Source organism: Anguilla anguilla, chromosome 19 (genome assembly GCF_013347855.1).
Source record: "Anguilla anguilla isolate fAngAng1 chromosome 19, fAngAng1.pri, whole genome shotgun sequence".
Taxonomy (NCBI): domain Eukaryota; kingdom Metazoa; phylum Chordata; class Actinopteri; order Anguilliformes; family Anguillidae; genus Anguilla; species Anguilla anguilla.
This window is the reverse complement of record NC_049219.1, coordinates 14,030,709-14,054,101: the sequence shown is the minus strand read 5'-3', so window position 1 is coordinate 14,054,101 and position 23,393 is coordinate 14,030,709. Positions and strand designations below refer to the sequence as shown.

At 46.9% G+C, this 23,393-nt stretch overlaps 1 long non-coding RNA gene across 1 annotated transcript in view; it reads right to left on the bottom strand.

Moving 5' to 3' along the window:
* The window catches only part of LOC118219145, a 137,969-nt gene that overhangs the window by 82,513 nt on the left and 32,063 nt on the right, over positions 1 to 23,393 (bottom strand). The gene's annotated exons all lie outside the window — the stretch shown is intronic.

Genomic DNA, 23,393 nt, shown 5'->3' with positions numbered 1-23,393 from the left:
GCTGCCGGCACTGTGATGTGTGTCTGTGTGTCTGTCTGTACCTCAGAGGTGCTCCACTTCCTGTGCCAGTCACAGGAGCAGGTGTGTGTGCTGAATGGCGCTCCTTGTGTGGCGTGACAGTGCTCTGTGGTGATGACAGCCCCTCCCTGGGAGTGAAGGCGTCACAATGGGCCCCCACTGTATACCTGCCCCCCAAACCGCAGCAGAGTCACCCATCACGCCTCGAAACTGCAGCCTGCTCAAACCGGTCTACGGGACGGGAAGCCTGGCGGCTAACCGGGGGCCAACCTGTGGGTGCCACTGCCTTGTCGTGGGGCGGGGTGGTGAAGAGGGGTTTTTGGGGGTCGAGGGGTGGGAGGGGGGCTTTTCTTTTGGCCGCCGGTGTTTGCTGGCAGAGCGGCGGCGGCGGCGGAGCCGAGGAGGGCTCCCCGCTCCATTCAGCCCCGCGGGGTCTCAGAAGGCAGCCATCGCAGGGGCTCAATTAACCACTGGTGAGTGGAAAGTCTTTGGGGGTGAGGGGCGGGGGGCGTCTCCGGCCCCATCATCTCAGCCTGGGTACAGGAAAAAGCCCCCCCCCCCGGCACTAATTTCCTTACGGCTCTCCGACTCCTCGCCCCTCACCCCCCATCTAAGAGGCTGCACTGTAAAGAGCTTGCAGAGGGCTTGGAGCCGGCCCAAAGGAAGAGGGGACGACAACTGCGCTGAAGCAAACGCCAGCAGGGCAACGTTCTCACGACCACTATGAAAAACGAGCCTTCTCTCACCACGTAAACGCACTTAACCAAATCTCTGCTGGTCTTCCTTTGCAAATACACGGGCTAAAAACACAGCGACACCACCTTCTCATGCCTCTGTTCAGCTGAATGTTATTTCCTGGGGGAGCACGTGTAAGTTGGGCTTGGGGATGCTGCCTGTCTGTGCCTAGCGCTGAAACACAGGCCTTGCACAGCCCCCTGGGCTGAAGCTGAGGCCGTATCCATCCCCGGTGACAGTCGTCTGTGTACCTTGCACTCGGGACACCAGCTAGAGTCAGGCATTCAAATTCAAATAAAACAGGGAGGGACAATGGGGGCGATTCTCTCGGAGCAATTTGTAAACGACTCCTCCGGTCTCCATCCCGAGACGCTCCGACTGTGATTCCTGCGTGCTGAAGCGTTGACCTCTGTCAGCCGTCCAAGAGGGAATGAAAGAGTCTGCCTCCCGCCCCCCCCGAAAAAAGGGGAAAAAAGAAGCTGCCTAGCGACCGAGCGATGGCCAGTGAAATCAGTCAGTCCTGACAGCGGCTGAATTGACTGTTAGTTTACTTGACGCTTCCTCTGACTGAAACTGAGGCCAGGAGAGGGGGAGAGGGGGGAGGGGAGAGGGGTGGAGGGTTTGGGTGGTGGGGGAGGGGTGAGGGAGAGAAAAGTCTAGTTCTCTTTCATGGGTCTGAAACAGAAGTGTGCTGATCACCACACTGCAGTGTTACTGAGTAAGACGCAGCTGAGCGACGGACTCCTGCTGGAGGCAGTGTGTGCAGAAACTACAGTGCTCATTAAGACAGGGACAGTCGCAAATATTTTAACAAACATCTTTAAACAGACTCTGCGGTCAATGGAATGCTGTGCTATAAAATATACAGCCACACAAATTAATTCCAATGGACCAAAATGCCAAGGAGAGGTTTTTTTTTTTTTCAAACCTATTTCCAAACATGAGCTCGCACAGGATGGATTCATTCAAAAGGATATGGCACGACAAGCAACAAGCTTAATATCTGCTATAACTTTTCTATTTAAAGCTGGGTTTACTTTAACGTGCACTCAGTAATGTAACCAAACAGTAACTTAAAAATGTTACAAAACACGGTATCAGCTACGCAATCTTTTAACCGGGCTTGTTTAAAAAGTAGGATGGTGACAGTGTTTCAGTGTTTACGCGCAAGATGAAAACAGCCATGCGTCTCTAGGGGAACATTCCAATTTGGAATGTGGAATCTCTTATTTAAGAGTCATTCGAGGAGACAGCTGTAAGGCTGTGTAAGTCCCACAGGAAAAGGGCATCTGCTGAGGGAATAAATGAGGAAAATAGCAGTTCGGAAAAACCTCCCGCTGCCTTGAACCTCAGAGAGTGCCACGGCAACGATCGAGCCCTCGTCTGTTTGGGAGATGCGGCCTTACGGACTGCACCACACATCACGCCGAATTGGCGTTTTTTTTTAAGATAATGCACCCGTAGCTGCGTACAGCAGAGCAACCCGCACTTAGACATTAAGAGGAAGAGCCAACAGCGAAGTGAAACTAACGCACAAACAGCAGAAGAAAACAAACATGAACTTCCAGATACAGGGCAGCCACAGAAGGTTGAAGGTTGGCTTTTACCCATTTGGGCTCATGTGGCACTATAATGCGCAAATACGTGTCTTTTTTTTTGTCTGTAGCGCGTCCAAATCGTGGCGGGTGTCCGAGTTCAGTTCCATAGGTCCTGTCAGGGGACCTCTGCCTCATCCAATCAGAGCGCAGCTCAAAATAGCAGCTCCAACAAGCCATCCGTCAAACCCACTACTATCCAGGTCAGCATCAAAGAAAATGTTGTGCAAACACAAGATGTTTAAGAAACCCTTTATCTGGACTGCAGGGCCTGCAGGCTCTGAGTCCGATAGCCAGGGTCCATTAGTGCAGGTGACCAGCTGAGGAGAGTCAGGCCTCAGGGACCAAACAGAACAAAAAGGCAAAACAAATCAAACGCAATGGGACAATGGTCCTCGGCACGACTAAACTAAACAACTAAAGCAGACAAAACACAATAAAACACACTCGCATATTGGCAACAGCGCAGAACAGATAAGTGGATGGAGAGGCACACGGCACTCCGCTGTATGAAAATAAGGAGAAGTGTATCGGTCCTGCGTAACTAGCGCGTGTGTGTGTGCGTGTGTGTGTGTGTGTGTGTGTGAGACAGTGTCATGGGGCCAGACTGCACGTGTCACATGTGACGCCCCGAGGTTTGTGTGTGTGTGTGTGTGTGTGGGGGGGGGGGGGGGGGTGTGTGCATAGAATCTTAATAACCCTCATACACAGTGACCTTTATAACCTGTAACTGAGTCAATGAGTCAAGCCACTCAGCTCCAATGCGCTCGAACCCCATCTACAAAAGAGCCATCAAAACAGCCAGAACGTCTAAATCATGACAGAGCGACTGACGCAAGCTCCTTTAAGGCCCACTACACAAACTGCACTCGGCCATCGATGTCACTAGGCTACTTCTGGCAGTGCCTGCATCTCTGTTTCGTGGAACAAAAAACCCACTTCTTCGATTTAAGAGTTAGGAACATTTTTACTGTTATTACAGCAAAGGGATCCCTTTCCACAAATATTAAAGATGTGGAAAGGAAAGAAACTACACTTTTCCACAGTGTAAAACTACAGACCCGTGCGACAGGGACACAGACGGAGCCTCGTTACGGGAGCGGCCATCTGCAGTTACTGACACCAAGAACACGGTCTTCACAAAACGCTGGCGTGCTTTTTTGTTGTTGTTTTTTTTGTTGGTTTTTTTCACCCGTGTGATAAAGGAAGCTGGAGCCCCAGCGGTGTGGGGACCTCGGCGAGCGCAGGGGACAAAACGTGCCTCAGGTCGGTGCGGTTTGCACTCCCCCCCCTCCCTCACAGGTGCAGCAGACAGCTACGTGACCCCCCCCCCCCCCCATGTTCTTAACTCTTCAGTCTGCACTATCTGTTCTCCCGCCTCTCACCCTGCAACCTCTTCCGCAGACTGGGGGGAAGAGTTTTTTGCCTAATGCACAGGAGAAGGGCCCTGCTCTGTCTGTCATAAGCTGTGTACATTTCCCACAAGCCTGTGTGCTGTCCTCTCTCATTCACACTAAAAAGACCATCTGAGGAACAGAATTCTGCACTACATCAGAAATGGAGCTGGTTAAAAAAAACAAAACAAAAAACAAAAAAACTGCAGCTCTCCCAGCAGAAGCAGAGTTCACTGGCATATAAAAATGATGCCCTGATGTTCCCTATACCTTGTGGAAACGCTTGGAGTTATGGCATCAGATTAATCACATGAATCACTCCGGCTACATGGCAGAGCTTGCAGGCCTTTCAGAAAAGCCATCCCCCCTGCTCTGTATCTCTGGGTTCAAATGAAGGCCTGTGTAATTTACGACAAGCCTCTAACCTCTAAAGTGTCACGGTACCAAAAAAAAAAAACCCCCAATATCAAACACAAGCTACAGGTAAAGACAATAAAACCCTGAAGTGAGAGTTTTCTGAACTCACTGGCAACGCAGAGTAATAGCTTTTGCCAGAGCACTGAACACTGTGTAAAAATGTCGCCATGAGTCACTCCCAGCTGTGCACTGATACTTCAAAAACAATGCAATGGCAGTACAAGCGTAAGTAACTGATTTCTGGATATGTGAAGAACTGTAGTTTTACTGATTTAAAATATTTTGGACACACAGCACAAATCCTTTGGCCTGAATTTCATCAGAAAAAGTCTGGGGGCCAACCAAAGATAACAGGCCTCAGAAAGTTTGAGCATGTCTCACTAAAAAAGGTTTGAGCATGTTTCACTTTTTAAGGATTTATATTTTTATGGTACTGGTTAATGTTTTCCCCACTCCTCATCAGAGGTACTTTGCATGTCTAAGTGTTGTTTTTTTCCTTATTTGCACCCCTTTAGTGTAAAACATTACAAAACCAAATTCCAATACTACTGACAAGCTGTGGTCAAAAGTGCAGTCCTTTTTAAAAAATAAATAAAAATAAAAAAACACACACAGTCCTATATATGCATTGGAAAACCGAACCATTATTCATTTTTTCCATTCACCAGATGCTGAAGCTCTTTCATCTGCTAAAAAAAAAAAAACTCATTTTGAAAAACAACTTTAATCACTACAATACCTCCTAATGCATTGTTATTACAGCTATACCCCGTAACTGTGAGGTGTTGTGTCTGGTAAGCCTTGAGCAAGGTACTTTAAGTGAACCTGAAGATCTTAAAGATATTTAGTTGCACATGTCATCAACATGAATTACATCTGCTAAACAAATGAATAAAAATAATAAAACCATGTCTTACGAAAGAACTCTGAACTCAAACTGTCTACTTCTCCCACTAGCTGGGTGTAACCTTCGATGGTTATTTTAGAGATTTTTTTCTCTTTCATTTTTTTCTGTTAATAACAGATTTAATGACTCTGCTTCCTTACATGGTGCGAGTCTGACTGCATTTACGCTGTGTTTCCGCTGTAGGAAAAGCTGCATGCTGAGTGTATTTGTTCTGTGGGCACTGGGGTTGGGGGGGGTGGGGGTGGGGGGGTTTGCAGAGATAGCTACAGGGTAGCGCTCAACTTATGCTTCCACTCAGGGCCCCGCAAACACAGAAACCTCATTAACCCTTTGAACAGTTCATTTTTTAGAATGTTCTTTTGTAGTCTGTGTTCTAGAACTCAATTTCCTTCAGTGGTGACCGTTACATCAGCATCAGAACCTTCAGTTAACAGCACTCCAATCACACATTTGTGACACTGAACCTTTAAGGGTTAAAGAGGCGCTGAATCTGGCGCAGGGGGCGAGAGGCGCCGCCCCAAACTTAGCAGGTGCGGGAGCCTCCGAAAGGCCTCGTTTGGGGTGCGGACGACCTTTCCTCAGCTCCTCCCACTGGAAGCCCAGCTGTGGCCTTTCATTGGCCGTCGGGCGGCGAAGGTGATGGGTGTGTGGGGCAGGGCGGGGGACGCTGCAGCTGCCGGGCCGGAGGACAGAGGCCCTCCTGTTCAGAGCCCATTCGGCTGCTCCGTCCGGCTCACTGGCAGCCCTTTGTCTGGCTCCCTGCGGTCCCGTCTATGCTGCTCCCCCAGTGACGGGGAGTGGCTTCACCCGCGGGACACTGCCCATTTTTGGATCATAGACACGCAGTGCACGCCACATGCACCGCTTCTGAAGGCCCGGCCCGTTCTGAAGGGCTTCCTGCACACCTGCGCTTCAGAGCTACAGGTGCGGGCGCAGCGCTGCACTCCCGTTTCGACCCTGACATGCGTCACCGTTCACAGGGTGCGTCTGCGTTCGCTCACTGATGCGCTCTCTCATTTCTGTTTAAGGATGCAGGCCTAAGCTGATTTCAGTGAACTGGTGCATAGACTACTGCAGCCCTAACACCAGGCACTAATGGCCTGCTGCCATCTCGACCAGGCCTCCCTGGAAGAGATATTTTACAGCACCTCAATGGGACCTTCCTGGCTAAATAAAGGATAAAAATATAAATGTTAAAAATGATCCAAAAACTTCAGCGCAGCGCGACACGCCTCCTCTCCCCAGGCTGAGCGTGCCAACGTGCTCACTACGGTTCTGCAGAGGGCCTCTCTCTCACACCGCAGCTGCACTTCCACACTTTATTACTACTTTCAGTCTAAAAATAAAATCCAGGTTGAGATGCGGCGCCAAATTCACTTCCCCAAACAAACAGAATTTTTCAGGAAGCTGCCCCTTCTGCTCTTTACAACGTTTCATAAGACACAGAACGGGGGCCCAAGATCCCTCTCCTTCCATCTTAACACTTCTGTGCTTTATCTATGCGGCAGGATTTTGCAATAATTCAGTGAAGAGGGTCTCATGCCTGGGACAGTTAACCGTTCAGGGATTCAAGGCCACAAATGCAAGATTAGAATGTTTGTTTCTGAACGTTCTAATGCCGATGTAACAATCACAACAGGCGTTCTAGAACACTTCGAATTTAGAAAAATACTAAAAAAATAAATAAAAAAACTACAGCGCAATGGTCATCTATTGTGCCCGAGGCAACAGAAAGTGCATTCAGACAATCGCAACTCTGTTCATCCAGCCTACATGAATACAAAAATATTATCACACAACTGAAATAATAGGAAATAAGTCCTATCTATCAGAAAGAAACGACAGACTGAGTAATCACACTGTCAATGTGATTTCATCTATAACCATTTCATTGCTAATGTAGCACTACAGCAATCAGCACATAGTAGGACAGCACATACCAACTACATATGACATGTGTACGTGTGTATGCACGCACAAGTGTGCGTATGAGAGGAAGTGGGTCCTTTCCAAAGCACAACCACACGAGACCTTTCACAAATCTGTTTACACGACCACCCCCCATAGAAAAAAGAAGAAAAAAAATCTTTCAGCTAAGATGAAGCTGAGAAGTTAACTTGCTGAGACCAAACAGTTATTGTGAGTTCACTTCAGTAAAAAGGGAAGATGTTCAATGAGGACCACCAACTCGCCGCCTCTGTTCTCCACACTGCCGTGGCCTTTCAGCATGGATTTACCCGCTCTCGTATCACGGAGTCCCCCCTTTCATAAAATCAAAACACGCTTACTGAGACGAAGCTTTGTCATTTTAGGGGGTTTCAGGAAAATACAAAGCCTTCAGTGATCTGCGCCTTACCAGGGCCTCTTTTAAGCACCAGGGGCTCTCCTCTCTGACAAACACGCATAAAGGAGGATGATCTAATTTAACCATCAGCCCAAAAACACCTTTCGAAGACAGGATTCCCTGAACACCGCTCTAAAAAGCCGGGTTTTAGGGGAATACAAGCTACTGATACTCAGGGGAATTCACTGTTGGTCTTCTTGATATTACTATTGTGACAGTGGTATTCAGCAAGTGTTTTTTCATTTTTTTTTTTTTAAGTAAATATTTGTATGCCTCAGCTAAAAGTGCAGGATTTTAACGAGCCTAATCCATCTGTTAATGTAGCTTACATTCCAGTGAACTCATAATAAACAAAATTAAACAAATTATTGCATTATTTTGTTTGTACAAGCATGAATGCTTAAAGAGCAGGATATCAGTCAATTTTATGTTCCACTATATTCAACAATGACCCTTCATCTATCCTTTATTATTATTATTATTATTATTATTATTATGCTGGAACATGGTTTCTTAAATAAATCCTGTGAAACACCCAGTTCTCAGTGGCGAGAAGCAGCAGAAATTCCCAGCTGACCTCCTTCAAAGCGCTTCCTGTTTGTCCTGCACAGCCTGTTCAGCTGGAGGCTCAGAACACGGCAACGGCTTTAAAAATGGAGGAAAAAGTGTATTACAGCAGCACTGTACGTGCAGCGCAACAAGGAAATGGCAGTGAAGCCCAAATTAATGTTCTGTCGGCCTTCTTACTCATACGACAGGGATTTAGTAGATGTTCTTACCCACAGCGACTTACAGAGCTTACATTCTTCTACACGCAATCCATTTATACAACGGGATGTATTTACTGAAGGGGTTTAGGATGGGGAGCTACAGCAGTGCCCCCGCCAGAGAATCGAACCTGCCGGGGAGTTACAACTCAGTTTCCTAACCACAATGCAACACTACTGCCCAGTGCTGTGCTTACATGTGCCCAGCCACTTGCATGCAGCCTAAATTGCACTTGATAGTACTTATACTCCTGATACCATACTCCCACAACTACTATTATACGTCAGCAGTAGCTGGTGCTACTTCCTACAGTGACTACTACCATACTACAGTACTACTGACCCTTCGAGTGGCAAAACTACAGTTTTGTAATGCTGCTGCTCCTGCTGCTGCCACTGCTACTAGTGCTACTGTTACTGCTACTGAGGCCCTGATTGGATGCTGCTCCAGGTCAGCTGGGAGGGGTGTTCTGGGCCAGGCCTCAGAACCGGACTGTCTGTGCTGGGTCAGGTGACCCAGCCAGGCCTCAGAGACAGACTGTCTGTGCTGGGTCAGGTGACCTGTTCCAGGCCCCCAAAATGGACTGTCTGTGCTGGGTCAGGTGACCCGGCCAGGCCTCAGAGCCGGACTGTCTGCTGGTTCTCCAGCAGCTGGGCTCCTGACAGATAAGTGCAGCGGGAGTGGCGGCTCCCACCCCGCCTCCCGCTCCACATCAAAGCCCGGCCCCCCCCCCCCGCCCCCTCGCCTCCCTGTAACCCCCCCGCCTGCCACATCAAAAGGCCTCCCAGCTCATCACAAATTCCCATCAAAGGGAACAGGCAGCCAGTTACCCACAGACACAGAAATATGATAAAAGGCCTGGTCCGAGGAAGAGGCAGGCCATCTCCCTCTCTCCCCCTCCCTCTCCCTCTCTCTCTCTCTCTCCCACCTTCCATCTCCCTCTCTCTCTCTGAGCCATGCGGGGAACTCTGAGTGATTAAAATCTGTATGAGACCAGGCCAGGGCACTGTCTAATGAGGTCAGGTTAGAAGTCATCTTACAAGAGCATTTAACAGCACAGTTAATTGAAGCCAGATGCTACTCCTGACGCTACAATGCCAAAACGCGACCGGACAAATTCAAGAGTGGAAACCACGCCACAGCTCAACTTTCTCTCACATCCTTTCCTCTCTTCCTCTCACTTGGCCTTTTATTCTCTCCACAGTCCAGTTCACGGGTCAGACGCCATGGGCTCTGGCGCAAAAGAGAAATGAGAAACTAAGTGACTCAAAACATCAGCGGTCCGCTCCTGACTCTAGTCTAATGCTCTTGTTCAAAAGAATGGCTCGGTTGAGGTAAAATGATATTAAAAGGCACAAAGACCTTTGTGTTCCCACTCACTGACATGTCCATTTAGGTGTTTTGGTGGAAAGGCACTGGTTTTTTAAAAATCTGAATGGGACCATTGTTGCGCTAAGCCAGTCCTGCCCATGGACGGCGCTGGAGGGGTTAAATGGAAGTCGCAGGTTTTGAATTAATTGCATTAGAGGCATAAAAAAGCGTTTGCCTGTTAGGATTAACGTTACCCCCCCCCCCCCCGGTCTCCCTGCCCCCCGGAGGGGGTCTGGGGCAGCGTGTTAGTCCAGTGCTGCCCGCTGACCCTCACATCCTTTAGCCAAAGTGCTCTGAGCGTCGCCCCTGTGAGAGCGGGCCCAGCGCCCCGCGGTTTACTATGGCCAGAGAAACCCCCGCTGCTCACACGGGGAACGGCACTAATGCTGTGTGTGTGTGTGTGTGTGTGTGTGCATGCAAGTGCGAGTGTAAGTGTGTGGGTGTTTGTGTGTAAGTGTAAGTGTTTGTGGGTGTGTGTGTGAGTGAGTATGCGGGTGTGTGTATGTGTGTGGATGTGCATATGTGTGTGTCTGCTTGTGTGTGTGTGTGTATGTGTATAATTTATGTGCACCATCACAGCAGCGCCTGCGTTCAGGACAGGGTGCTGCTGCTGCCTCCCTGGCTGTTGGCAGGAAGAGGAAGCAGAGCCGCGCAGGCAGAGGGGAGGCGTGGGAACAGGGGCAGGGACGGCCGCAGGGATAGGGTCCCGATTGTCCTCAAATGGCTCCATCCAAGAGGGGGGGGGGGGGGGGCAGCCCTGCATCACAGTGCAGGAGATCAGGGGAAGCACCAGCTGCATCAAGATTTAGGGTGGAAAAAGGAGCACCTAAAATATCTATTTAAAAAAGGCCATTTAGATTCTAAACCGTCTTTTTTTTTTTAAAGGCACGACAGAAATCTTAATGCTACAGCATACATTCTAGATGTTTCTGTGCTTCCCCAACAGTTTGGGGAAGGCCCTTTCCTGTTGCAGCATGACAATGCTCCCGGGCACGCAGTGAGGTCCATATAGAAATGGTTTTGTCGAGAACATTGTGGGGGAACTTGACTGGCCTCACAGAGCCCTGACCTCAACCCCATCCAACACCTTTGGGATCAATTGGAAAGCCAACTGCAAGCCAGGCCTAATCAGTGCCCGACCTCACTAATGCTCTTCTGGCTGAATGGAAGCAAATCCCTGCAGCAATGCTCCAGCATTTAGTATAAAGCCTTCCCACAAGAGTGGTAGTTAAAGCAGCAAAGGGTGGGCCAACTCCATATTAATGCCCATCATGATGGAGGTCATGTGTCCACAGACTTTTGACCATGTAGTGTATGTGAATTATAAATACATTCTATAAGCTTATACGAACATGCAAACCAATTTTAAGTTAATATTAAGCCAGCCAATGACTGTTTGCCAAATACAATCATTTGGGTGCTTTTACATCCAGATTTTAGCATTTTGCAGATACTGCTATCCAGAATGACCTACAATAGACAATTAGCAATTAAGAGGATATTAATTAAAAATCCTACAAATGAGTGTGTGGTTCAAATGTGACATGGTAACACAGGTTGAAAAACTATATTTACAAAAAACAATTTAACACCCAAATACGTGAAGACTTTAAATGGGATAACTATAATAACTACAATAATTCAAGGCAGTGCCCTCCACTCTAAACTCTAAACACTTGTTGATTTTCAGCAAACATGTCTGTTGAGAAACGACATCTATCTATTGATTGCTATTACCAGGACAGGCAACAACCTGGTTCTGACCAATCCAGTATTCTTCCGTTGGTAAAGACTAGATTTAATTTTATTTACCACTGAGCAGCCTGTTATAACTCATTATCCATTATCTCCCCTGGCTGTCAGTGTGGTGATGTCCTCTCCAAAATCCAGCACAGCACCACTTGTGTGACATGACCCATTCACTCCCAGACAGGAGGTGCCAGCCTCATTCTTTCTATCAGTTAACAGATTTTCTTTTTCTCTCCTGCTCTTTTTATTTATTTATTTTTCTTTTTAACAATTTCAACGTCCCCGTCCTTGCCAATCCAATCACCCTGGTCACGCTTCCTCTGCCGTGATCCAAGTTTTTACGCAACACGCTGCCAGGGGAGGGGGGGCCGGGGGGGGCGGGGGGGACCGTAACTTAGCACATCATCTCAGCTAATTACTGCGAATGTGCCAATGTCAGAGGAATGTTTCACGGACACTTGAGAAATTACTCTCAGCACAAAGTCGCTCACTGTTTCCCAACGCGGGGAGATAAGGGGTTTTACGCTCTCTGGGGCGGCCGAAGGGGGGGGGGGGGGGTCTTAGGCCCCGGTGTGGCGAATTAAACTGAAAACCCAGACGGAATTAGTTCCAAGCGGACTGAGACCCATTCTCTGAAACTGAACAATTAGGGAGGATTAAAAGTAATAACTCTGCTCCGGAGGAGGGGCGGCGGTGGTGGTGGTGCGGCTGCCCTGCGCTCGGAGGAAGGGCACGCTGAAACGAGGCCTGCTGACTGCACCAGCGTCTATCACACAGACTCGAGAGGCAAAGGTAAGGAACATAAAACTGGAGAGCACTGTAACTGGCTCACAGCTCACGGCAGGGGTGCACAGATCTGATCCCAAAAGGACCAGTGTGGGCATAGGCTTTTTTTCTATCCAGGCACCTGATTTAACTATTTAACTGATCATGGTTTTCAGTCAAGACCTTGAGAAGTAGGTGCGTTGCTGGGCTAAGACAAAAACCTGCATCCACACTGGCCCTATTCGGATGAGAGAGGACACCCCGGGCTAATGTGCTCAAAATTAGTCACTCCAATCAAAACGTCCACATGAGCACCACTATTTCCCCAAAACTGTTTTCATTGTAATTTGCCAAGTGATTGCGTGTTACTCTGCAATATTTCTCCTATTTCAATGGAGCACCAGAGCCTGACGTGCTCCATGCAAGCGGCTCCCTCTTTATGGCTGGTGTTGGAGATTAACCCGGTAATAATGAGCTGTTGTGCAACGGCACACTCCTGATATTTCCCTCTCTCACACAGCGGGCAGTTACGCTGATACGGAGGCCGGCAGGGCCCCACACTACCGCTGTGTGAACAGCTCCTTCCCAGAATAAGGGGATAACATCGCTGCGCAGCAAGACACCGCGCGCGTGTCAGGAAGAGAGAGAGCGAGAGAGGGGTGTGTGTGCATATTGCATGTGTGTATAGGTGTGTGTGTACGTGTGCATAGGTGTGCGTGTACACATGCTGAATGTGCATAGATGTGTGTGAATATGCTGCATGCGTGTATAGGTGTGTGTGTGTGTGCATATATGCTGCATGTGTGTGTGTGTGTGTGTGTGTGCGTATATGCTGCATGTGTGTAGGTGTGTGTGTGTGTGTGCGTATTTGCTGCATGTGTGTAGGTGTGTGGGTGTGTGTGCGTATATGCTGCATGTGTGTATAGGTGTGTGTGTGTGTGCGTATATGCTGCATGTGTGTAGGTGTGTGTGCGTATTTGCTGCATGTGTGTAGGTGTGTGTGTGTGTGTGTGCGTATGCGCTGCATGCGTGTAGGTGTGTGGGTGTGTGTGTGTGCGTATATGCTGCATGTGTGTCGGTGTGTGTGTGTGTGTGCGTATATGCTGCATGTGTGTAGGTGTGTGGGTGTGTGTGCGTATATGCTGCATGCGTGTATAGGTGTGTGTAGGTGTGTGTGTGTGTGTGCGTATGCGCTGCATGCGTGTAGGTGTGTGGGTGTGTGTGTGTGCGTATATGCTGCATGTGTGTCGGTGTGTGTGTGTGTGTGTGCGTATATGCTGCATGTGTGTAGGTGTGTGGGTGTGTGTGCGTATATGCTGCATGCGTGTATAGGTGTGTGTAGGTGTGTGTGTGTGTGTGCGTATGCGCTGCATGCGTGTAGGTGTGTGGGTGTGTGTGTGTGCGTATGCGCTGCATGCGTGTAGGTGTGTGGGTGTGTGTGTGTGCGTATGCGCTGCATGCGTGTAGGTGTGTGGGTGTGTGTGTGTGCGTATATGCTGCATGTGTGTGTGTGTGTGTGTGCGTATATGCTGCATGTGTGTGGGTGTGTGTGTTTTATCAAGAGAAAGAGGGAGAGAGAGAGAGGGCTTTAGTCAGGGCACGCTAATTTGATCCGACTCCCCCCGCACATGTGGAATTACTCAGCGGCTGGCCTAACATCTCCTGATTATCTGGAGCGTGTCATTGGCAGCGGGGGGGATAAATGGGGGGGTTCTAGCAGGTGAGTGCAACAGGAGCCCTGCAGTGCCACGTCTCATAGCCCCCCCCCCCCCCCCTCTGGACCCCTCCATCTAACCCTCTCAGCTGGTGGTACACACCGCTTGCCAGAAGCACAGATTCAGCTGCAGGTGAGCGGTTCAGATGTTCCGATATCCACCGAAGCGTGACCCCAAAGACAAGCCTCAGGCCTCAGCTGGAGTAATGCAATCTAAGACCTCTCTCAGTGACCCGACAGGTCTGTCGTCACCGTGCAGAAACCCACCTCTAGCACGGCTGTGTGTGCGATCGCTCGACTACAGTCACGAAAACCACAACAAACACAATAAAACTACAACCAAACGTATGCAGTAGCTTCTATGAAATGTACAGTACAACAGAAAGACCATGGAAACACTATCGCGTGGTGTAGTTTGGGTTTTGCTTTCTAATAATTTCAGGTAAGACTTTTTCCCTTTTGATAACTGAAATGTTCACCCAAAATATCAGAAATACTAGAAAATACTACATTTTCTCATGTTTAATGAAGGATAGTCAAAGATCGTTTAGTTTTGTCAGTTTAGTTTACAGAACAGAGGATTTTCCTCTGCCCGAATGCTAGAAAACATGCCTTTTCATGAGTAAAAAGCTTCTGTAAAACACTAAACAATGTATACTTAAGTCAGTTTCTCCCCCTTCTGCCTGTCTGCTCTCCCTGTCCCCTAGTGCTAAATGGATTAAAAGCGGGGCTCAATACGATGAGGTTTCTCTTCATTGTTACCACTGTTACTGAGTTTCCTAGCAACACCACTGCTTTCGTCTGACTCCCCCCCACCCCCCAGTCCTCCAGTGAAGCGGCTCTCACCCCCCCCCCCCCCCCCCCCCCCCGCAAAACACCCCAGTCTCTTGTCATCTCAATCTCTCCCACTCTCTTCTCTGTCAAGTCCCTTTGCCCTTTCCCCTCTCACTCGCTCTCTCCCTCTATCGCTTGCTCTCCCTCTCTCTCCCTCCCTCTCTCGCTCGCTCTCCCTCCCTCTCCCTCTCTTGCTCACTCTCCCTTTACTATCTCCTCCTTTTGCTTGCCCTCCCTCGCTCGCTCTCCCTCCATCTCCCTCCCTCTCCTCCTCGCTCTCGCTCCCTCCCTCACTCACTCTCCCTCTAACTCCCTCACTCCCGCTCGCTCTCCCTCTATCTCCCTCACTCCCGCTCGCTCTCCCTCCCTCGCTCCCTCCCTCGCTCGCTCTCCCTCTATCTCTCTCCCTCCCTCGCTCGTTCGCGCTCCACCTCCACACAGCCCGGTGAGTAGCTCGCAGCCCAGCCAGTGTGTTTGACATGAGTGCTCGTGGCAGCCGGGTTTGTGCGGGAGACGTGTGGTCAGAGCTCCAGAGTGCAGCGCAGTCCAACAGTCATTATGAGTTTCCTGCAGTAAAACACAATAGGATATAAACCCCAACCTGGCCATTAAGACATAATGGAAAATCCCTTGAGTAAAAAAAAAAAAAAAAAAAAAAAAAAAATTAGATAAAGCTGTACTCACAGAATCACGTGCTTGTTTTTCATCCAAAATGCAACAAACCTAAGAGTCAGGGATGGCTCAAGTGCAGCTTACAAAGTGCAGCTTCCAGAAACAGGACTCTGCACAAAGCCTAGCCCGGCAACTACTGAGAAAGGTGCAATTTGAAGGTCATTTTCTCTGTGGCCATCGCAAACTCTTGGAGCTTTTACAAGAAGTATAGACATTAAACTATAATATAACTCCGTTATAAATGAATCCAGATTAATATAAGCATGCACTTTGGTGTTTGCTATCCAGAGACGATACAAATGTACGAAAAATGATCAGTTATGATCTCTGTCATCCATGACAACACAGCAGTGCCACATTACTAAAGTTGAATTATCAAACTTGATGCAGACATTTAGCACAGTACATAGAAGCAGCAGCACAATGCGGCATGTGTCTTTTTTCCACATAGGTTCTCAGAAGCAAATAAATAAACAGATCCAGCCTTGCCAAGCTGTTCTGCTGTGGTAATGAACATGTCGCACTCAGAGTCACACGCGCGGCAGTGTCAGGTTTGAGACGCGCATCACAAGCGCTCGCACCCTCTCTCTATGGGCCGGTAATGAAGAGAACTTCCCCCTCAGACAGAGTGAAGTGAACTGCAGCGCGGCGTCCGTCGGCAGAAAAAAAAAAAACGTTGCCGTGCGACTCATTCCGCCATGTTTGTTTTGACACCGCGCGCAGGGTTAGCCGAAACTTATCGACACACACCGAAATTCCACCCTGCCACCTGCCCCCCCTTCCTCAGACACACACGCACCTGCAGGGGTCTGCACAGGCTTCAGCAACCACCATTACAATATCGCCCACTGGTTTCACTATGTCACGGATCTAATGGTTACTCTTAACTCTAACCATTGAAAACTCAACAACCTTCATAAAATTTTACAGTAGACAGTTTTTACGCAGTTTATGCTAATTTACATATTTTTTTTAAATTTAAGCTGCTTAGTAATCATCGAGTACAACTGCAGCTACACATTAAACCATATTTGCCATTTACAAAAGGAGGAAAGGGATCACCAGGTTAACATCTATCAATGATTTCAGCTGGTTTGCAGGAAAAGGCATGCACTGTAAAATTCTGTTTCCTCTCAGGTGAAATGTGACATAACTGATGTGAGATAAGATAACAGTGCCCTGCGCATGCATGGGCATTCAATGGTTCTAGGAGCGTGACACTGACTTTATGTGAAATACAGGACTACGACATTGACAAAACACACCCATTTGAATAAATATAATGAAGAAATGAACAGAAAAATATTTGCTTAGTAACTCTGATGTGGCAGAAAAACGATTCTCTGTTGTGCAAAAACTACAAAAAAAAATCTTTTGCATGGATATCGTGCGAATAACAGTAATAAGGGAACTTCACAGGGGAGCCCCTCTGTGACCTTCACATCTGACCTTTAGCCTTAACAGGAGACTGAGGAGGAAGGAGCGGGGAGGACAAGACTGTCACAGAAAGGGGAACCACAAAAGTGCGACAAACGGACCCTCAGTGACCTAGATCTCGTAGGCTGAAAAAGAGTGCAGTCCGAGGGAGGTGTGATCTGGGCCTCTTTTGCTCAAAATAAATGTAGAGGTGACCAATTATTCCACCCTCATAGTCGAACGCACAGAAGCACAGCCCCTAAATAACAAATTGTCGCTTTTTTTTTTTTACTCTGTCAGCAGGGTAAAAAAAGAGAAGGAAATAAACACAGCATAAACAAATAAATATAGGAGTCAGCTGTTGTCATTTTTGTGTGCACTTAGGTTCCGTAAATACAAAGATGGGGTTGTGAGCATTTAAAAAAAAACATTCTAGGAGCAAAAAAAAAATGGAGGAATGTTGATAGCCTGCCAGATCTGCAAAATCGTAAAGTGGCCAAAAATAAAACAAAACTTGGACAATTTGTTCTGCCAGTGCCATCTATTTATCAAAAGCATAGCGTTTAAACAGAACGGGATTCTGGCAGGCCTTGTGAATGACACGCTACACTGACAGATGGCTACTTACAGACGTCCAACTGCAGCTTCGCTATGTGAAATATATATTTTTTTAAAAACCTCAGTTTCCTGCGAGCAGGAAAAATATAGTATGAGCTACTGACAAAAGTCAGAGCTCACATAAGGCCATTTACAGAAATATAATGCACTGAAATATAATGACAAAATATTTTACTAAATATAGTGTATAAAGTTATTACAACATGACACAATGAGAGCATAAATTATCACTATTTTCTGGAAGAGAAGTGTGTGTATATATAAATATCTAAGTGTTATGTTATAGGTTTGTGTGACTGTGTGTGTGTGCAATAAACTACTTACACATACCACACACACACACACACACACACACACACATATATACATAAATATATTAGTCCATATTTTAATAAATTATTTCAGTATATTGCACTCAGATAGAGGACACGCATGTCTACACATCCATCGGTCAACTGGACCATGAAAGGGAATCACAACCTGCTGCAGAAGTCCTTGAATGCTGCACATTACCTAATTACCACAGTCTGCCATTTTAAATGAATCAGCCTGCAATTTTGTGCATGTTCTCCAGACTGTCTGAAGATATGCTCACATATGCTGTTAACCAGCAGACGCGAAGTATGATTCAATTGGTCAAGGAAGGATTACAACTGTATCGATACAAAAAATGCCGTTATTTTTTTAAACATATAAAAATTCTAAGTAATTGAGTAAATGTAGTTTTATTTAAAGTCACTGAGCTCATACCAAGAAGACAATGAAGATGGATCCAAGTGTGAGTGTAGTGTGTAATAGCACAGGGCCACACCCGGTGCACTGGAAAATAAACACACACGCTCACAATCTTCCATTTTCATTTTATACTTAAATGTTTCCTTTCCTGCGAAGCAGAGTTTTGTTTTGTTTTATCCCCCCAAGGGACAAAGTAATAATACGTACTTCGAAAAACAGATAAATATTAACGTTCGGTACACTTCGATGCTGGAGAATGCTGCTACAGCACACCCTGGTGGTCAACAAAATACAAAACGTGCTCACTTCAGAGGTCCCAAAACCCCTTCCGATCAGGTGACATTTAAACCTTATATTTTGGTCGAACTATTATAAAGACAAATAAAAAGAAAAACTGTACTCATACTCCAAAGAAGAACTGAGTAAGATACAGAGAGTAAAAAAATGCAATATCCAGTTTATACTAAATGGACATCCTTTCCACCATTAGTTATCAGATTAGGATCGTGCATAATTAATCACACCAACTTGTCGCACATTCCTTCCATGATAGTTCATGCATTGCGGCCACTGACTGTCTGACTGCATGAGTTCACAGCTAGCACTGGTCTGACAAAACGGTTCTGTATGTCAGCATTTCCCAACCAGTGTGACGTCAGACGAGGTCAGGTGTGCCATGTAAAGAAACCATTTGGAAAAAAAATGTAGAAGTTCAAATGAATTTAAAAAACTTGCTTGTAAAAAAAAAAACTTACTTACAAATCCCATTCACAAAATGCAAAATAATGAATGTTATTAAAATGCATATCGGTTCATTTAAACTAAAAAAGCACATCTAGGCCTGCTGTTGACATGTCAGATTAACATCAGTACACTGCTCCCATTTGAGAGCGGGGTGCTAGGGCATTCTGCAAATGTGGAAAGGGTCGGGAAAGGCTGCTGTTTGAGATTGCAGAGGATGAAAATATTCCTTCAGAGTCAAGGCAAAGAACACCCTTTCTTTAGGACACTGCTTGATGTTATGTACACCAGGTGTACTGAAAAATGAACTTGTCTTCGTGAAAGACATGCTCTAGCCTTAATACACAACTACACTGTCCAAACAAAAACTCTTAACTGTGCTCTGTACTCAAAACGAGGATTCCAGCATAAAGAGGCAGTATTATAAATCCATACTGTGCAGTCGTAACGGTTTTAATGAAGAGCGGGAATGGTTTGGTGAATGGGGTTTGCGTCTGGACGCTGAAGAAACGACCCCACTGGCTCAGATCACTGCATTTTCGCCTTGTCCCCTCCTCCTCTGCAGGTCAAGGAAAAATAATTATTCCTTATTTGAAGAAGTTTGGGGGGGAAGGGGGGGGGGGGGCTTTTATTAAAATTCTGACACACTCCCCCCCCCCCCCCCTCCTGTCTATAGGGATTAGCACCCCTATATCATTTCAGAGAGCAGTCAAAGAAAAAAAACTTTCTTCATTTCCAGGGACCCCCCTCCTTCTAGCCAATCAATGTCACATTTACAATTGTGATAGAAATGATGTAATGAAGCAAGGGTGGCTGGGGAAAGCTTATTTGGCACTTGGCAAGGCGGAGGAAGCAAGCTGTTGCAACACAAATCCATTTGCTTTCTTCGGTGGAGCGATTAAGGATTCAAAGACACCAGACAAGGCCTTTGAATTCAGAGCCCGGCTCGTTTCCAAACATCTTTTTTTCCCCCCCTTCTACTTTATTAATAAGATATTGCCTTCGCTCTGTCAGCTGGTTCAGTCTGCACCTCTGACTCATACAAACTTTGTTTAAAGCTGATCTCAACCGCCGCCCCCCCCCCCCCCCCCTCCCCACACCACACCACCCCCCATCCCTGGTTAATACGCAGAGGGGGCTGTCATTCCCAGGAGTTTAAGATCCAATTTTTTAAACAAGGAACAGAAACAGGCCTTTATTTTAACAAGGCTTTGAAAAAGAATCTCTAATTATGAATTTCATTATTTATAAAACTACATAAATTATATAAAATTATAATTACTAAATAATTCTATTACTTGCAGTTCATAAATATACAATTTATAAATATACAGGAGGCGTAATCATCTTATCATGTACAATGCCTACTAGCCACAGGCACACTTGAGGCTGTCTGTTTTATGTGCATTCAAAAAATTGACGGAAGGGTTATTGTGTGTATTTTTTTTTTGTGAGAGTGACCAGAAGCCTCTAATTGGAAGATCAAACGTCTGAAGAGCCAATGGGAGATTAGATGAGGGAAGAAACATTCCCTGGACCTCAACAGCAGCCGGTCAGACAGACAGAGACAGAGAGACAGAAAGAGACAGACCTTTGTCACACTACATGAGCTCACACAGGGGCTGCAATGCGTGCACCGTTAACAAAGCCAAACACCTCTACAAAAAAAAAGCACAAATCTGCACCCGCACAACAAACTGACATTCCAGACTGTGTAGGAAGAAAAGGAGAAAATAAAGTTTAAAATAAAAAATAAAACACGCACAGGTTGCATCATCTTTTCACAAAAGGCCTAAACGTGTCTAAGTATCATAATGTCAAATCCAAGTGTGCCTGAACTGTTGGAAGTTGATCTTCATTCAACAGGGCTTTGATTTGTTTTATTTTGTAAAAAAGTGCAGAGAAAATACTTCTCGGCACATATACACACACGAGAGGGGAAAAGGGCGAGATTTCAACACTTTCCAAGACTTATTTTGGGAATTATTAGTTCCACTTAAGCTTGTGGCCCCTGGGGGTGCTTTAATTAGGATTGTATGGGGCTTATTAGGATCAGCGTAAAGTCTGAGGGCGTGTTAAGCACTTATGGTGCACAGAGCTTACCTGTTACCCTAAATGATCCTGTTTTTTTTAAACATCTGGCTTTAATGGAGGCGAAACGGTGACATCTGTGACCATTACTCATGCATGAGGCCTGTGTGCCACTCTGATATGGACACCAGTCTCTAATCGTCAGGTAAAAAGGCCCCCCCCTCTGCCACTAAAACTGGTTTTGGAAAATTAATAAATCCATAAATAGTGTAACCGCCTCTCAAACAATGCCTGAAAACATGCCTGTGCAAGTATGAAAATGTATGAAAATAACAAAACGTCACAATAAGTGACTGAGTGTAGAATGAGCGGTAAGTTGATTTGTGAAAACAAACACAAGGTGAGCCACTGCACAGAGTGCCCCATGCGCTCTGAGTGTGGAGCGACTTGCATATCTGAGTGCCTGTCACACAGAGTGCCGTGCGTTTGGAGAAAGCCTTCGAGCGCTCTGTTTAACAGGTTTAAACCCAGCGAGTTGGGCCCAGGGGCTGTCCCTCGCCAAACTAGGCCACAGGAGACCTCTCGCAAAAGACATCACAGACCTTTTACGCACACACCGTGGCCAAGCTCCCTGCACAGAATAAAGGGTATTCTGCTATTCCACTCAGTGAATAATACTTTTTTTTTTTTTTTTAAATAATAAAAATGAAAACCTGATTCCAAAGTTTTAAAGTGCTCCACTTTACGATTTTCAGATCCTTATATAAGATGCCCACAAGGTCAACCGTGTTCCCTCACGCAGGTTTTTTGGAAGCTCAGGAGGAACAGCGGAGAGACACTAAAATGGCCCATTGCTCACAGAGCAAGCGTGAGCTGCAGCCGCCGGTGTGGTTGGACCTACGGAGAGAGGGGATGATGATCCCACTGGGCTCTGAGCGCTCTCCCTATCCAAGACGGGGGGTTAGGGGGGGGTGGACAGGCTTCCCATTCAGCAGCCACCCCCCCATACCCCCCCGCCCCACCACCCTACACAGCACTCTCCCTGGGGCATCGCCTGGGGGGGGGCGGGGTGGATAGGGGGTCTGAGTTCTGCCCAGCCGCAGAACCAGCCCTGGCATCAACGTGTGGGCCGAGCTGCCGTCTGAAGCCCCGCCGGCCTTGGACAGGTCCGAGGCGCTCGAGACCTCAGACCCGTCCGGCGCGGGCGGCGCGGCGGGTTCAGGTGCTCCCGCCCGGGTGCTCATCATTCCAGAGCGCGGGAGAGAGGGAGAGGGGGAGCGCGGAGGGAGGAGTGCGTATTTGTACAGGTGCTCTGAATAGCGGGCGGGCGGGCGGACATATTTCTGAATGAGCGAGGAGCCTGTGCTGCTCCGGCCGTGCGGGGAGGGTTCAAACACACTGCCTCACTCAGGAGGAATGCTGGCGCGAGAGGACTCCCGAAATACACGCCAGAATATACACACACACACACACACACACACACGAGCATACTCACACACACACACACACACACACTCACACTCACACATGCACGCTCACACACAGGCATACACACACACACACACACACTCACACTCACACATGCACGCTCACACACAGGCATACACACACATTCACACGCACACACACACATGCACGCACACAGGCATACACACACATTCACACGCACACACACACACAGGCATACACACACATTCACACACGCGCACACACACTCACACATGCACATTCACGCGCACACGCGCATACTCACGCGCACACACATATAAATGCACACACACGTAGACACTCACGCTCACACTCTCACACACGTGCATATGTTCACATGCAAACACAATCACACAACACATGCTCCCTATCAAACAGACACATGTAAACACATGCACGCACTCACACACACAAAGTATGTGCACACGCAGCTTCTCTCACACACACATGGACATGCATATACTCTCTCACGCATACACACACACAACACATCATACACAGTAATGCCTAAAATATTACCGTCAAAATATTTAGTTGCTAAAATTCAACGCCAGACATGCAATGAAATAGCTTAATTTTTTGTATAAAAACACTGCAAGGATAACAGTTTGAAAATGTTGTTTGTATAAAACTTGTTTATCTGCACAATTAACCTAAATTACTATCTCAGTAGCCCAGAGGAACAAAAAGAACTGCTGTGAACAAATATAAAATAAAATCAAAACGCTTTGATCCACAACTGGTTAAAACTTTGTAATCTCCATTAATACAGTTCAGATCTCTAGTGACTTTGTAATTGTTAATGGTGGTCAGGCTAAATCAAAATAAACACATCAGTAATTTCACTAATATTTTTCTTAAAAGAAAAAAAATGACATCATTCAGGTTTCCGTGAGACATATTACAAAAACAGCAATTTCCTGTGTTTATTTTTCTTTTCCTTTCTTTTCCCCTCCCTCTTTTAATTCTGTATGATTTGTCTCAGTATGGGACGAGCTGTACCAGGGAAAGAGGGAAAAAAAGAAAAAGAAAAGGAACAGATTCCACTGCCAAAAGTGGCCTTGGCCAATCTGTTAGTTTA